The sequence below is a fragment of the Chinchilla lanigera genome, unplaced genomic scaffold, assembly GCF_000276665.1.
Source record: "Chinchilla lanigera isolate Chin_1 unplaced genomic scaffold, ChiLan1.0 scaffold00035, whole genome shotgun sequence".
Classification (NCBI taxonomy): domain Eukaryota; kingdom Metazoa; phylum Chordata; class Mammalia; order Rodentia; family Chinchillidae; genus Chinchilla; species Chinchilla lanigera.
Genome location: NW_004955436.1, coordinates 11156656 through 11174683, shown reverse-complemented (window position 1 = coordinate 11174683; position 18028 = coordinate 11156656).

Sequence of the window (18028 nt, the reverse complement as noted above, 5' to 3'; positions counted from 1 at the left end):
ACTTAAAGGTGAAGAGGGGCTGGCTGCCAGGAGCCAACTGAAGGCAGAAGAAGGCATCCTTTATGTCCAGGCAGGTGCACTAGTAGGCTGTGGGTGGCAGAAGACTGAGGCAATGTATAAAAAGGGCAATTGCAGTGGCATTGGCAGTTTGGAGATGTTGAACTGGCTTTACAGGCAAGAGAGGTATATTTCAATAATTTAGCATTCTATTATTTTTTTCTCAGGAGACAATGATGGCAAACAAGAGGGGACCGAGAAACAGTCTGTCTTAGAGAATAGGTGCTGGTGGCTTGGCCAAATCTGTTGTAAGAGCCTCCCCCAAAATAGTGGGAGAGTTTTTAATCACTTGTGGCAACTGAATTCAGGAGAGTTGCCTTTTGTTTCAGGATTTTCCAAATTGAAGGGGTTTATGGGAGCAACCCAAAAGCAGAGGAAGGCAACTTTTAAATATAGACATGTAAACCAGGTGGCATCTGGAGGTTAGAGTCCAAAAAGGGTGTGTGTGTCTGGAACTGCAGAGTGCAAGTTGATTAACCGTCCATCAGTGTCTCAAACTGCTGTGTGGTTGGATGCCTGTTTGTGTTTCCTGTGACATCTGACAGCAATGGGTGTCACAGAATTTCAGGATTGTGGTTATCCGGCTCAGGCTGATGCAGGTGTTGTCTTCCTCTCAGGAAACAGTCAGAGTTGAAAGTGCAGGGTTAAACAAGAAGGAGGCTGACTGGCTTGGTGCAAAGGAGACAATCACTTCTAAAATGAAGTGGAGGTCATGTCCCAGAAGTGGTATGGGGACTGGTTTATACAGGAATTCATGTTTGGTGAGATGTCCTTCCATGCTGCAAATTTGTGCCTGGCAGAAGGAGCGAGAGGCATGAGTCCCAGTTGCTCCAGTGATGGTAACTTTTTCACAGAGGGGCCCTTTGAAGACAAGGAGTTCTTTCTGTTCCATTGTCTAGAAAAGTCACAGATTTGCCCCCAAGTTTTGCAATGACCACAGGCTCTTGGGGGCTCAATTTGATATAACTCAGTCTGTTCTATGCGTCAAGGCCCCATAGGGTGAGGAGAGGATCAGGTTGAGGTGGGCCTGGATAATTAGGTATTTTTGTGCCTTGCAGATGGGTGTGTGTGTGTTCTTTTTGTTCCCTCTCTTTGACATCTTTGAGACATGCTTGACTCATTTTAAGTTTCTAGGCAGGGTGACCTTTGGGAAAGGCCATGACAACTCATTTTTCAGGGTTGACAATCCAATCTTTCCTCAGTTAAATTGTGGAACTCAGAAGGAATTGCTGACAGTCATCCTGAGTGGGCATTAGATGATGCCATCTGACCAGGTTAGGCATAATCGTGAAGCAGAAGGTTCAGGGAGAGGACCTCTGTGGCCAAATGCAGGCAATGGCTAGCTGGAACCAGTTCAATTCGCTGGAAGTTGAAAATCCTCTTCCATACCTCTGAGAGTACTCCAGAAATCTCAAGGGCATGACTTCCCATCAGGACCTGGAGAGGTCCTTGTCTCATCCACGCCATGACTGGTGACCAAAGAGGCCAGCACCATTGGTCTTCCCAGTCAGCACACCAGATGCAAGGGCAACAGAAGCACCAAAATGACACCAAGGATTTGGAGGCAGATTTATTTACAATGATGGGCACTGATTACGATTATTCCCAAAATATCAGGTCCTGATCTCTGGTGGTCTAGGGCTTATACAGGGTAGGTAAGAAGGAAGTACAGAGGCAGAATGGCTTCTCAGTTGGGGGTTACAACATGCATCATAGTGACTAGCTATGTACCACAGTGACCAGTTGTTTCTAAGAAACAAAAGTAACCGGAACTGGAACTGGAACTATTATCCAGGCAACTAACAAACTGAAGTATACCAACTGGCAGGGCATCTTCTACACAACACTGAGAATTTATAGAATCCAATGTCAATAAATCTCAATCATTAGAGATACATAAAGCTTCATGTGCCTTATTCTACTGAAAGCATTATAATGTCTCCAGTACCATTTTTTTATTCCAGACAGATTTCACTCAAAGATAACATACCCTGATTGGAGGCCAATTGCATTGGGGAAATCTACCACCATCAGACAAACAAAAATGATCAAGAGACCTAGGTACTGCTAACTTCAACTAACACAACCCTCAACTTTATCATAAAGGGTACAAAAAACTGGCCACAATAGCAGGGAACTTTGTACTAAGGTATTTATAAAAAAACTCTCAAAATGACATAAACAAAAATATAATAAGAATATCTTATTAGATCAGGCCTAGTATTTGCTATCTGTTAGAGTTTCCAAGAAACTTTTTGCAGAATTAAAAGATAAAATTATGAGAACGCTTTAGAGTTTGGACATAGAAGCTCTCCTCAAAATCTCATGCATTCAGAGGTAGGACTTTTAAAAGGTGATTGGATCATGCCATAGTCCTGAGTAGATTAATTCATGAATGAGTTCATAACTAAAGATGTTTTGGAGATGGGCCATATTTAGAAAATACTTGCATGTCAGTGGAAGGGCAGATCTTGATTTCTGGCTCCTTCCTTCTCTCTCTGCTTCCTGGCCACATGCTGAGCAGGTTTTCTCTTCCCAGGCTTCCACTGTGCCCTTTCTGCCTTGGAGCCAGATGCCTATGGACTGAGTCCTCCAAAACCATGAGCAAAGTTAACCAGTCCTCCTTTAAGTGTGGATGTTGGATATTTTGTCCCAGTGACAGGAAAGTGACTAAGACAGAATACGTTCTGATTTTACTTTAACTTTTCTTATTTTTACTTCATTAATTCGTATTTGTGGTAATCAGAATTATGCTCCCCAAAACACTCTCACTGCAATTCATACTCTCAATACTGTGAAAACTGAGTATGTTATATTTTAGGGCAATGGGGAATTAAGGTTGTAGATGGAATTAAGATTCCTAATCCATTTATTCTGAGATGAAGCAGTTATCCTGGATTACTCAACTAGACCCATCAGGATATAATCATCAGGATTCTTATAAGTAAGACGGGGAAGCAGATTAGTCTAAGCCTGAAATCTGAAGATGCATTGCTTCTAGTTTTGAAGATGGTAGAAGGGGCCGTGGCCAGATAATAATTTTTTTTTAAAGACAGGGGACAACAAATTTTTCCTACAGTTTCCAGAAAGAAGCAACCCTGTGTACTGCTTTTTTTCCACCAGTGGATCTCATTTTGGACTTCTGGCTCCAGACCTATAAGGTAATACATTAATGTTTAAAACATGAAATTTGTTACGGCAGCAGCAGAAAGCTAATGTAGTATTACTGAACCCATATTGGATAATCATCTCTGAATTACCTAATTGGTATAAGTCACGGTCCCTAACCTCAGTAAGTTCAATGGAGGGCAATATTACACCCTCAGCATATTATTGAGTGAGTCCAGTAGGAAAGCTTTCATGGCATTAAAAGTCCCCTGACATTTTAGGGCATACATTAGGAGAATATACTCAAAGATAAAAACTGAGAGAAACAGACTCAGGGATGTATGCAGACTACTTGATTCAGGAAAGACTTCATTAGGACTAGTACCATGATGGCCAGACTACTGATGTCATGTCTTCTGCCTACAATCATTTCTAATGGAGGGTAACAGTATGGATTAATGTTATGAGTTCTATTTTATAAAAGAGAGACTTGGAAAGGAGAAATAGAGAAAAAAGGGGAAAGAAAGCATAACCATGATTTTAGGTGCCAGTGCAAGTGGTAGATGATGAATGTTGTTGGCACTGGATACCAACATTTCCAATTAGTGGCAGGCTGGTCTTACAGTCTGTGCTGGTGGTGTTAGGCATCTGATGGTTTGCTTAAGATTGAGTTGTAACAGATATAGAGGAATTTATAGCTGAGTTGTACACATTATATTAACTCTTCGTGAATATAAACATTGCCTCACACATAAGGTGGCAGGGAACCAATACAGAGCAAAGATCTTGTCTAGCAAGGTGCAAGGTCCACATTTTAAGTGGAGGGGCTAAGTTTGACAAAGTCACATTACACATTCAGATTCTGACATATGCACAAAGAGTTGCTACCTTCCTCCTCAGGCACTCACAACTGATAGCGATTTTCTTTCCCTTCCGGCATAAACACCAAAAGTATGGTCACAGAGCTTTCTATTTGGCATTCAGACATGATTTCCAAGTGTGTGGAAAGAACAGCAAGGGCAGGTGCTCCCCCTCTGCTAATGCGTAGAGTGACCTTTAGGTGCTGCTCTAACCTGACAATGACCCACATTTTAAACACTAAGATTTCTAGCTCAGGAATGAACTACATTTGCATTTTAGAGCCGGCCAAGAACACTACCTCCTGAGTAAGAATGATGATCACCTTTTCAGTTAGAAAATGATGGTTACAATAGGTGCTCCTGTAAAGGTAGGATTACGTAGTGTGTAGGAATAAATGATATTTTCCTGTGACTATTTTTGAATAAAAATTACTATAAGGTGCTTATTTGGCTTATATAAAATACATAAATATAAAACCAGTTGTCAAAAATGTTACTTGCACTCATTCAGTGAATACCCTGGCAATTGGTATTCTTTTTCTTGAAAGGAAAATTTCATGGAGATAATCCAGTGCATGAGGTTGCAGTCTTTAAAGGTAGTATGATACAATGCCTAAATGCAGACAAATCAAAATCACATCCTGGGCCTGCCACCCGTGACCCCAGCACACTGACCCTCAGTTTTGTCATCTGTAAAGCATGTTTAGTAGAAAATATAAGTGGTTTTTTCGGTAATTAAAGAGATAATCTGTGTTAAGTGCTTAATACATTGAATTAATAAATGGTAGCTTTTATTCTAATAGCTGAAACACAGTAATCCACTGAGCCAGGATATATGTTGATCATGTTTGCCTACAATACTGCAGTACTCCAGGCTTGATAACATTGGCTTGGCACATGCATGAATTAATGAATATGTCTTTGATTTAAGTCTATGACATATACTAAGTACATAGCTCTTCACCCAGCAGGACACAGACAGCCTCTGTCAGGAAGAGTCTCTGGTGCAATTGGCTCTTTAATGGTGATTGGATGGGGCTGAGCCATCCTGGTAACAGGTCACACACTGGAAAATCGGTGGGATCAGAGCTGGAATTGGCCATTTAGATACCATTTTCTGATTTTTTACCGTATCTACCCATAAGAGGAGAGAACCTACAGCCTTGGCCTCATTTCCAGTCACCCTGGGGCATGACAGATCTGCTAGTTGACTGCATGCTTACCACTTGGCTCATCCTTGGGAACATGAAAGCCAACTTGAGAAAAATAGCAGCTGGAAGCCTGACCCTTTGATACTGCTGGGGCTTGGCCCAACCCCTGCAGGCCAGACACAAAGGCAGTTGGTGTTGCCCAGAGTTTTTGCAAATATTATAAATCTTTGAAATAGAAAAGGTTGATTGATGAACGACCTGTTGTCCTTTTCACAGTGAACATGCATGTTGTCTGTCTGCTGGGACAGATTTGTCTACTGTAAATATGGCCTGGCCATCCACACTTTTCTCCCTTCTCTCCCTTTCTCAAATGACCGTACAGATAGTAAATATGAAAGGAACTGCCCCTAAGGAGGAGAACCGGGGCTTCTATTCTGAGCACATTTTATATACGGCTTCAAGAAAGGAGGCAGCGGCTCATACTCTTGAATGACTGCTATGTTCCAGTCTCTGGGTAAGATACTCTATATTTATGAAGCTCTATAAACCTCCCCAACAACCCCAATAGTAAAATCACCCCTATTTACCGAGGAAGAAGTTGAATCTCAGAGAGATCAAGATCATGGAACAAAGAAGTCATATAATTAGGAAGCTACCTTAGTTCTGCTAATTCCAAATCCTTTGATGTTTCTACTATACTGTGTTGCCTCTGGAGTTTGGTCACATCATCTGTAGGATGACTAGATGAGGCATTCCTGTTTTTACAAAAGAACTGAAAAAAAAAGACTAAAATGCAGTGTCTTTTCTTTCTTTCCTTTTCCTTTTAGAGGATTTTATTTAATAACAAGCCCGTAGTTTATGTGCAGTGTGGCACGATCTTTCGCAGAGACAGAAATGTGTTTAAATGTGTTCTTTTTCTCCTTCTCCTCCTCCTACTTTCCCATGCTGTGGGCAGAGCTGCACTCCTTCCCTTCAGAAGATATTCATGGCAGGGTGGGAGACAGGAGCCACTTGAACCCAAACAGTTTTCCCAGTATCTGTGAAAGCTTTACTCCGACATTCTTTTGAGAAGTGCACCTGGAGGTAAGGAGAGAGAGCTGTTTCTTTGGGGTTAATGCAGGGAGGTGGAAGGGCTTCCCCAGGACAAAAAAGGAGCAGAGTTCTGTGTACAGAAGCCTGAGCACAGCTCTTAGGCAGAGAGCAGGGAAGCAGCAGACTGGAGGAGCTAAGCTGTCCTCTGGGCTGGGAGAGCTCAGATCTGCAGCACAGACGTCACAGCCTGGGAAGCTTCCTGGGCCTCCTTGTGGCCAGGAAGCAGGGGGTGCCTGGGCTTGAAGCAAGGCCTTGGGAGAGCAGGAAGAGCTAAATCTGAGATGCTCTCCCTGGGATACGTCAGTACCATGAAGACTTCCTTGAATCTCACACACCCTTTGTGACTAAAACCAAATTACTCACCTGAATCACTGTGTAGGAGTGATTAGGGCAGGGTTTGTACTGATTTAAAATAATAAATAAATGTGATATTTCCTGCCAACTGAATCACACCTGTTCTATAATATTGGATAGGACTCAAATCTGAGTCTGAGACATATGGAGACTTCATTGAAACCTAGCTTCCTTTTGTGTATAACCTTTCACAGGCCCCCTTTTCAAGAGGTAATTTTTAAGGAATTAAGGATGAGCTATTCAAAGTTCTATAGTAAGACTTGGCTTCTGGTAGAAATGCTAATTGTTCCAAGTCTCTTCAACAGCATAATTGCTAGGAGTCAGTCAGGATACACCCAGGCATGGAGGGGCTAAGGTGTCTTGACACTGTTTCGTACTTAGGTTACAGAACACATTTTAGCATCTTATTATTTCGGTGGGTAAGGGGAGCGCTCAGCAACAGCATCTGTGGTCAATTTGTGAAGTCTCAATCTTGAGTAGGCGGTGGGAACATCAATCTCTGCTTTATTACATATACTTCATAACTTACATATGCTTACTGAGTACGACTTTGCATGTATCCAATATTACAGCGGGATTTTTTTAATGCTGAAAACCTCCAGTAAGACATCAGTTATAATCCCACTGCATATTAATGCACATCCCCAGCAGATTTGCATTCCTACTCTGCCAGAAGGTGGATTCACACCACCTTAACACTCTTCAAATCCCTTTTACACACACACACACACACACACACACACACACACACACAGAATTTATGGGCAGATCTTGAACTTTATTGAGGAAAAAAGGAAAATAGGCACAGTGGTTATGTTACAACGACCAAACTTACCAAACCGCTATGCTTTCTTCCCTCTTTTCTGCAATAACAGCCGTTTCTCCTCTGAATCCTGTCCTTTCATGCACATGAAGACCTTTTCTCTATATCGGCTTCCCAGGGCCTCAGAGTCTCTAGCTAATCTCCTTTCCTCTTCACAGAAAAACTGCTTTTTATCAACCTCTGCATCCTCACAGCCTCTGTTCTCTTGTCCCCCAGGTTCTCCTCAGCACACTTGGGCTGCAAGTCCTCCCCAAACCACTTGCTCCATTATAATTGTCCCCCATGTCTTCAAATCCTGCGGTTACTTCCATGCTCACAACTTCACCTTTCGGCACGTTGCACAATACAACTGAGTATTCCAGAAACACCCTACTTCTGTGGTTTCCAGCCATCTCAGCTGGTCTTCCGCAGTCTATTTTCCAGCACTTTCCCTGGTTAACCCTAAATTTTGAGCTGCCAAAGATGTTTCCTCTGACTCTACATCTGACCAGATTTTGCCGCAGATTCATACGCACAAGTGCCTTATTGATATCTCCATTTGAATATGTAATGTTCAAATGGGGAGGGGAAGAGGGGTTGAAGGGAGGGTAGGGGAATGGAGAGAATAAAAGTTATATCATGTACAGGTACAAATTGTCTATGATGAATGTGATTGTTATGTACATCCAAAATATACCAATAAAATCTAATGAAAAAAATAAAATTTTAAAATATGAATATGTAATGTTCCTCTTGAGACTATGCCTGTACATCCTCTTGCTTTCCTCAGTCTTACCCAGTCATTTCCTTCTCAGCAGTTAGCATCACCTTCTATAACCTTTGTCACTCAAAACAAAAACTAGGAGCTTTACTTCATTCTACTCTTTCTTTCTCCTCCCATGTCCAAGTTCTGAATCCTGACAGTTTCCTTCCTAAAAACAATCCAAGCACGACACCTCTACTCTGGCTCTTCACTGCCATCCTAATTCCATCATCCTTATTTTGTTGTGGTTACTGCTGTAGCCTTATAATTGATCTCTTCCTCGTACTTTTACATGCACACAGGCCACCTCCCACACAACGGAGAGGCACTTTGAAGTATACATCAGATCGCCTCACTTCCATCACCAGTGAAGACTTCTGATTCTCTTCTTACTACCTCAGCAACTTCATCCTCTACCATTTTCCCCAGACTCACCCTGCTATTTGTTTCTTTGTTTCTGTGTTTATTAAACCTACTAAAAACACCTTACCCATAGGCCTTTGTGCTTGTTTTCCCCTCCTGGCATGATTAATCCTTAGTCATTGCAGGAACTACTTCACCTTGATGTTCTGATATTGTTGTTTAGATCTTAAATGAACTCTATAAATCTAATGTTCAGAGGTGGGTCTGGTCAGAAAGGTTGGTCACTGGAAGTGTGATCGGAAGGGTGTGTTCTTACCTTGGGCTTCTCGTTGCTCTGTCTGCTTCCTGGACACCAAGCCATGAACAGCTTTCCTTCACCATGCCATTCTGCCGTGATGTTCTGTCTGGGAGTCAGCCCACCATGCACCAAACCCGCTGAAACTGTGAGCCAAAATAAACCTCTCCTCCTTGAATGAATGTTACTGATGATAGTAAGTAGCATCGTTATGATTCTGATTTTAAAAGACACATGGTATTAGAAGTGCTGATATTTATATTTGCTGGCTCCATGAAATTCTGTTTATAAATTTAATATATTAATATCCTTGATTGGACTACAAATTCTTTTCACATTCAGTCACGGCTTAAATTAATTTATATTCTCAGTTACTCCACCTTATATTCTAAGAAATATCCTATTCCTTAAAATGACTTCTGCAGATTGCTAAACTCATGTGGTGGTTGAGCTTAGTTGTGTCAACTTGATTGGCATGTGAGCCACTGAGGGGATTAGTCAAGCGCATGTATGGGTATGTCTTTGTTGGTCTTTAGGGCATGACCTTGGCATTTATAGCTATCCTCTCTCCCCTTTCTCTCTGGTGCTGTTCCCTGGCTCTAATTCCCAGCCACCATGAACTCAGCATCTTCTCTCCACTGTATCCATTTGCCTTCGTGTTTCTGCCTTGGAGTTAGCTGTCCATGGACTGAATCCTCTGAAACTGTGAGTCAAATTAAACCTCTCCTCCTTTAAATTGTGGATGTTGAGTAGTGTGTCCTAGCAACAGAAAAGATGAATAATGTACCATCTATGCTGTATTAATGTTTTTGTGTTAATGCAAACAAGTAATATTTTCAGATTCTTCAGAGGGACAAAGAATTCAGAGGATTAATTTTGGTACCTAATGATCTGGAGTCTCTGTAAATGGGGTAGAAGTTATCAGCATTTCAGGATAGTTTCTTTTTAGTTGTTCTGAATGTGGCCAAAGGAGCAGGAAGCACCTGAGTAGCCAATACCCATTTAGCTCATAAAGAAAAAAAATCCAAAATTGTTTCAAATGTTACTTTTCTATGAATGAAGTCTGTGTCCTAAACACCCTTCTTCCATCTTCTTCCTTGTCGCTACACATTTCCGGCTTTCAGTTCTTCTAGCTCAGAGGCTATGATTATCCACAATATACCTCTTTCTTCTGACTCTATCTATCTATCTTTTAGGTGATTATCTTTACTTCATCATACATGAGATGATTTGTCCTGCAATTATTAAATTATGTATCTTTGCCACAGTTACTACTGCTACTGGGCTATTTTCTTTATTTCATTCTGTCACTTTTTAGGACCTAATTCTGGGTATTCTTTGTGAGAAAGTGAATAGGAAAAAAGTCAACTGGATGTCACTAGCCCCAAAATGAAAGTGAGTTCAGTAATAGAAGTAAGTCTAATCAGCAATGCTGAACTTTGCTAAGATATTTTTTTAAATCTGTTGATGCTATTAATCTCTATATTTAGCCACTGCAAACAAGGCAGTGATAATGATACCAGCCACCATATCAAAGCTAATTAGTAAAAACATGGTCTGCTAAATTCAAACAGAAAGCAGAGTGGCTCAACAGTAACAAAGACATATAAATGTAATATAAAGATGGATAGATAAATAAATGGTTTGATGACAGATAATCCATCTAAATCTAGAATCTCTTCCACTCTTACTTGTGCCCACCTGAAATCAATCTGTTCTATATTGATTTTATTCTGATCTTCTCAATCTTGCTTTGATTAACCTACCATCTTTCCTTTATCCTCTTAAAAATTCTATCTTTCCTTTCTGCCTAGATTATATCCACCTACATTTAGGTCCTACATCATTTTCCATATTTGTATTGGAAGATGTCTTAAAGTTGGCAATAGATAAATGATAAGAATCTAGAGAGTGCTAGAATACTGGGTTCATATTTGGATGACAGGAGCAAATAGCAGTCAGTGTCAAGTCTCAGGAATCATAGTTGCATGGACAAGCTTTGCTTTGAGGCTTCTGTGATCCTAGAGGAAGGTGCTGGGGTGAAGGAAATGATCTGGGAGTATATAGGGCAGAAGCTGAGAGGACCATGCTTGCTTTTAGGTTGCTCTCATGTGACCAAGAGAAAATCCTCATTTCTTTGTAGGATATGTGAATATCCAGGAGATCTATTCTTTTAGGTGGGGTCATAAGATCAGTATTTCCTGAGTATCTGAGACTGATGCAGGACCCAGGCGAGTGCCTTTAGATAGGACATAGAGTTCATCTTACCAGAAAGTGAGGGTGTGGTTGAAGCCAGCATTCTGAGCCCAGGCCAGAGAGCTCCAGGCCCAGTATGTCCTGTGCTATGAATTGGAACCAGGGCACATATCCCATCATGCAATAGGATTACTAGGAGCAGCTGTGTAAAGGATAACAATCAATTATCCCAGGATTCATGTCCAAGGATTCATATTAAATCTATAACCAAGCGCAGCAGTGGATTCTACACCTCAGTTTTTCTGGAAGACTTGAAAATTGGAAGACTGGCAGGGACCAGAGAGATAAGAGAAAACATATCTAGAGAGTTAGAACATTCTGAGCTGGTCCATAATTAACCTGTGTTCTAGAAAAAGAGAGAGAGGGAGAAACAGAGAGAATAAGAGAGACAGACAGACAGACAGAGGCAGAGAGAGAATGAGAGAGAGATAGAGAGAGAGTGAGAGAGAGAAAATACTGTCATTAATTTTCAGAGTTGATTGGGAAACAATTAATTTTTAATTAATTTTTCATTTACTTCTTTACATTGTTTATCTTTTCATTTACATGTTTTCTCAGTCCTAAGATGGATAATATAGTCACTTCTACCTCATAAATTGTGTTATAGATTTAAGTGAGAAAATGTTAAAAGTGTTGTTAAGCATGATGTCTGATATTTAACCCTTACTATGATTGTTATTATAAACAAATATCAATATCTGTTCTATACATATCATAAGGACCAGCTGTCAATATGGGAAGGCCTCATGCCAAGTGGACCATTTACCTAGATTTTAAAGCTTTTAGTATGTTTCGATGCCCAAATTTAATGACTATTTTACTAGAATAGCTTTACGGACTCGTTTATTGTCCATTAATTTATAATATGCTAGTTACTAAATACAGAATTTCATGCTTTTCAGTACAACATTCTCTCAGATTTAAGTTCCCTGAGTTCCTGGAAAAAGATTAATACCTTTTTAAGAGCTACACATTTGACATTTAATGATAAATTGAATTTAATTAATCCAGTTATAGACTCTAGAAAATGCAACTATTTAGTGACAGTGTTCTTTACAGTCAGCTTCTTCATCCTTTCTTTTTAGGTTCTGATTGTTTGATAGGGATAGCAATTTTACAAGTTGTTACAGCTTAGATTTAAATTGGCCCCCAAAGCCTCACATGTTTGGAAGGTGATTCCATGCCCAGAATATTAAAATTGACTTGGTATTAGAAGCTCGCGCCTTATAGGAAGAGGTGGGTCATTGTGGACGCAACCTGGAAGGGTCTGTCTCCCTTCCGGCTCCTCCCTGGACTGTCTGCTCCCTGCACGTCATTCCCGGAGCAGCTGTCCTCCACCAGGTCCCTGCACTACGCCATCCTGCCTTGGTCCCAGCCCGCTATGGACGGAATCAGAGCCAGAATAAATCTCCTCTCTTTTAAATTGCGAGTGTCTGATATTTTGTCCTAGCAGGGAGGGAAGTAACTAAAACATGAGCAAAAGCTTATTATCCTAGTGAAATCCACCAACTCACACCCATTCCAATCTGTATGCTCCCGTCCATCTATGTTCGTGCCTATCTATGTTCCTGTTCTAGGGGTTGTAAACTCACTTGAGAGAATGAGGATATAACTCCAAGAAAGAAAAGGAAAAGACTTCACAGTTTATGAGGTAAGTGCTGGGGAGAAGCATGTCACACTGAACTAAATACTTTCTTATTAAAAGAGACTCTATGGAATGGGCAGATATCTAATTTTTTTAAAGCGTAAAGTAAATTGCAATTTTAAGTGCAACTGTCTTAAAACTGTAGTTACACCGTACATCCCCTGGATCCATCCAGGAAGTGCCTGTTTCTGGGTGACTTGGGGGGTAGAGGGAATATTGACATCATAACCTAAGGACTGGTAACCAACCTCAGACTACTGTAGTCCATGACAGGCATATGAACTGAGTGGCTGGAAACATAGCGGAAACATTTATAATCAGTAGCAAAACTAAACTTTTATGCCATGCAAATCGTTGTTTATTCCACAACAGGAAAAATAAAGTAGAAATATTTATGGATTACCTTCTGTGTACCATCAAAATTACTACAGTGCTAAAAAAATCCCTACTCAAAAGGAGAATAAAGGGAAAACTGGATAAACAACAAAACATAATATGATGCACACAGCCATATGGGGCAATGCACAAGGTACCGCAGAACAAAAGAAAAGGGCATTTAATATAACCTAAGGATTCATAAAAGAAATGCTAGAAAATGTGTCTCATGGCCCAAGTGGTAAGAATGAGCAAGAGTTTGCAAATAAAGAAAAGCCCACAGGCATTTCTAGAGGAGGAAGTATATTCATAAAAGCAAGAAATATGTAGCAGTATGTATAAAACATAACCAGCTCCATAGTATTTGAGCATTAAACATTAACAGCAGGAGTTTTTTTAAAATGAGGCTATCCTTAAAGTGAGTGTAATGAGATGATGACAGAGTAAGAAAAATCCAAAGTGGAAGCTATTACAACAGTCCAAATAAAAGATGACAGAAGTGGACAGCAAGGGACACATCAAAGAAACAGTCACCACCTGTTAATTTCTCACGTGTTTACAAAGCTTTAGGGGCAACAGTGGACTCGGTTTACAGATGAATTCTTTTCCCTTAAGTCAATTGACATCAAGTAGGTGTGACACAGGTGGTCAGCTTAAGGCCCAGGTATGCAACAGGTGTGCTAAGTGAGAACACCAAGCAGGGCAATTTGCAGATTTTTATGTGGGCTGCTGGACAGATGTGGTCCATTATTTGAAGTTAGTAATATTGGAAAGGAGAAGAACAGTGATGCGTCGGTAGTGGACATACTGATCCATTACATTTACTTAATCCATAACATTGAAAGTATAATTTCAGTATTGACTTGTGTCAAAAGCATGAAACAATTATAAATGATACATACTCTGATGGTTCATTTTAGGTACCAATTTAACTGGATGAAGGGTTACCAAGATGGCTAATAAAGGACTCCCTCTGGGTGTGCCTGGGAGGGTATTTCCAGAAGAGATTAGCCTTTGAATCAGTAAGCTGTGTAATGTCTGCCTTCACCAGTGTGGGCAGTATCCAATCCACCCGGGCCAAATGGGACAAATAGGCAGAGGAAGTGGGGTTCCCCTTCCTGGTGGAGCTGGGACATCCATCTTTCCTTCATGTGCGGGCTGGTCCCAGACAATCAGGTTACCACATCTGGACAAGTTCTGTGCATAAATTAATCTTTTTCCACTCTGAAAAAAAAAATCCCCAAACATGCTTTTGGTTATTTTAGTTCCAGCTATTTTCAAGGACAATATTCAGGTAATTCTGATTTCAGAAATTTCCTTGCTATATTTAACAAATTGTGCACCTTCCTCTGGGTCTAATTTTCCTGATAAATAGTTTTAACCAATTTTCCTCAAAAAAGAAAAATAATTTCAAGAGGGAGGAAAGCACAGAGTAAATTGGTGCAAACAATCTAAAAAATGTGTCATAATTTGAAAAATATCTAACAATAAAATTTTATATTTTGGTGGTAAGAAACTAGTTCCAAAAATAATCACGGTTTAATATTATATAAATTGATATAACCACACAAAAATATAGAAGGCCAGCAGTATTCCTCACATAAATTTCTTTTTATTCAAACTATTTTTAATTGTACATATATATTGGGTTTACTAAGATAGTATAGAATATGTGTTGATTAAATCAAGATAATTAGCATTTCTCCTTAAACATTTACCATTTCTTCACATTGGGAGGCTATAAATTTCTCTCCACTAGTTCTTTATAAAAAGTGTAAGAAGTTGTAAACTACAGTTGCCCTACCACGTTGTAGAATGCTAGTACATATTCTTCCTCACTCCTGTGGTACCCATCATCTGACCTTCCTCTGTTTCCCTTCCCTGTCCTCTTCCGACCTTCTAGCAACCAGTATTTTAATCTTTACATCTATGAAATTAACTTTCTTAGCTTCCATATGCAATCTCACATATCTTTCTTAACAGCAAAAGCAATTACAATTAACATAAATCAAACTCATGGCTTTTGCCAAATCAGGGCAGGGCTATGTTTAAAAGAAATTTAAAAAACACCAAATTTAAAGGTCCGTTATTTCTAATCTGAGACTAAGAAAGCTAATCTAATCATCTCAAAGATAACTTCTAGCTGAATATGTTTCCTATTCTGAATCATTATTTTAGGATTCAATTGATCGATCTAAAGTATTATCCAAATGTTTAGCCATAGGTGTTGTATTTAAAATGTTGACTATTTTGCAGGCTTAACATGTTCTATTTTTTTAAAGAGAATTTTAGAAAACAATAAAAATGATACAGAATTTCAAAACAAGATGATAGGAAATTAACAATGGTTGTTATATTGCATATTGTTATCTTCAAAGTAGTTCTTCAGATTAGCAGATATAGGCAAAATTGATCAATTAAACATTAACTGTTCCTTTCAATCAACCAATAGAAATTAGTAGTACAATTATCTTAGCTATCTTTTGTGTGTATATATATACGTATTTTTTTCCCTTCTTTCTTTCATTTCTCCTTTTCCCCATCCCATTCTTTCCTTTTCAGCAGTTTCTTTCTCTTTCACAATATCTATTGTACCTTGCAGGTTTTATTTACTCTTTTTGTTGCTTACACTGGAGAGACAATACATCAGAGAGACAAGTTGTCATAGCTAAATCTTGGAAATAAACCAGATGCCCATCAACTGAGGAATGGATAAAAAAGATGCGGTATTTTTAAACAATGGAGTATCACTCAGCTACAAAGGAAGATAAACTCAAGGCTTTTGTAGGTAAATGGATGCAACTAGAGACCATGCTCATAAGTGAAATAAATCAGACCTGCATGTGTCAACATCATATTGTCTCTGTAGTATAAGAAAATGTTCTATTTTTTAATCATGCAAAATTAATATGTTCATAAAAAATCCAAAATGTTAAATGCCAGAATGTAGTTATTTATTCATCCCTGGTTCATCTCATGTGTTCCATCATCTTTTAGCCATTCATTTATTCATGCATTGATTTAAATATTCATTGAGCATATGCTGCATATCCAGTACTTAAAAGGCACTAATGAAAGGGAGCCAGAGTGAACATTTTCTTCCTTTCTCTCTTACAGTCTGGCTGAAGAGCACATTCTTATGTGGTGACTATCACGTACAACAAGAGTCTAAGCATTTCTAATGTATTAGCTCATTTCAGTGCTACTGTAAGCCTATAAAGTCAGTACAATTGCTGTCCCATTTTACAGATAAGAAAAATGTTAGCTAGAGTGGTTAAGTAACTTGCCCAAGGTTGCATAGCTACTAAGTAGTCATCCTAGAAACGAGAAAGAAGAGGGAAATTTTATAATGCAAAATACGAGTATGCATTTGCACATAATTTCAGGAGAATATAAAGAAGGAAAGCGAAAGTAACTGAATACCTTGTGGCTTGTTTTTAATAGCATCTCATAAGAAAGTAGGGAACACAGGCTGGTAAAGAGGAAGCAGGTTTCTGGGCCCTGGAAATTCCAGGGTAGAGGTGTCAGGGAGCCTGACTTTTGTGAGGTCTGGGAAAAAGGTATCCATTGTACCAGTTGCTCACCTGTCTATATTTTAAATATATCTAGCATTCACCTACAAGAACTGCTAAAGTTTATGTTGATCATGAAGAGCAGAAAACATAATTTGCTCTTTTGAATTTTATGCTCCATTGTAATCCCTTGTAAAACAGGTTTATGTCCATAGTTGTTCATGTGACATCATTATTTGACTATTATTCCATAACAGTTTCTATTGTTATCTTCTAAATGTCAGGGAATAAATAAAAACTCTCAGTCCAAGATTCAACACCGTCTCTGTGAACCAGCAAACCACTACCACACTGCCACCTAGTGGTTCGCAGCAGCAGCCTCAGCGTTTGACAAACTAATGCATACATTTCAGGCTTAAGAATCTTTGAAATTTCTCCTTTCCCTCATCCCAGTTGTTCCTTCCTTTGAGCAATTTATTTCCCTTTTGTAATATCTAGTGTACGTTTTGGTTTTATTTATTCTTTCAGGTTCTTACACTAGGGAGACAATACGATCTTTACACATGTGGGTCTGATTTATTTCACTTATGAGTATGGACTCTAGTTGAATCCATTTACCTATAAAAGCCTTGAGTTTATCTTTTTCTACAGAAAGGAACAGTTAATGCCTATTTTTTTCTTTTTAACCAATTTTGCATGCTTTTATCTGGTAATCTGAACAACGAATTTGACACAACAACATGCAATGTAACAACCATTGGTGAATTCCTACCATCTTGTCTAGTGAAACTCTATCATTTCTAATGGTTTTTTCTTTTGTTTTTGTTTTTTATTCTCTTCAATGGTTTGATCAACCTTGCATTCTTACATCTGGCAATCTGAGCCACTTTGTTAAAGATAACAATACGTAATATAACAGCCACTGTTAATTCCTATCATTTTGTTCTGAAACCCTGTAATTTTTTTATTGCTTTTGCTTTGTTTTGTTTTTGTCTATGTTGTTGGTATTTTGCTATTGCTCTTTTTTATTATTCTCTTTAAAATAAACAATGAAAAAATGGAATCTTTAAAATTTTTGGTATTGCTTTGTTTGCTTGGGAGGCATAGCTCAGTTTAGCATAGAGATGGTGCCATGAGCAGTTGTTAAGTTTCTCGCTTGTTCACACAATCATTCCTCCCACAGCGTACTTTGAATTCACAATTTGTAGCTTTGTTGCCTCATGTACAGTTTCAAGGAGCAGCCTTGAATCACCTCATGCTCACAGTCTGGTCTTACCCCTCCTACAGCCTGTGAGAAATGCCTGAACCCCACCTTCTGCTTGAGCCACGCTGTCTCAGTCTGCATCCTGGCTTGGGCAGAAAGGAACTTTAGTGAAGGCGATTTCTCCTCCAGCC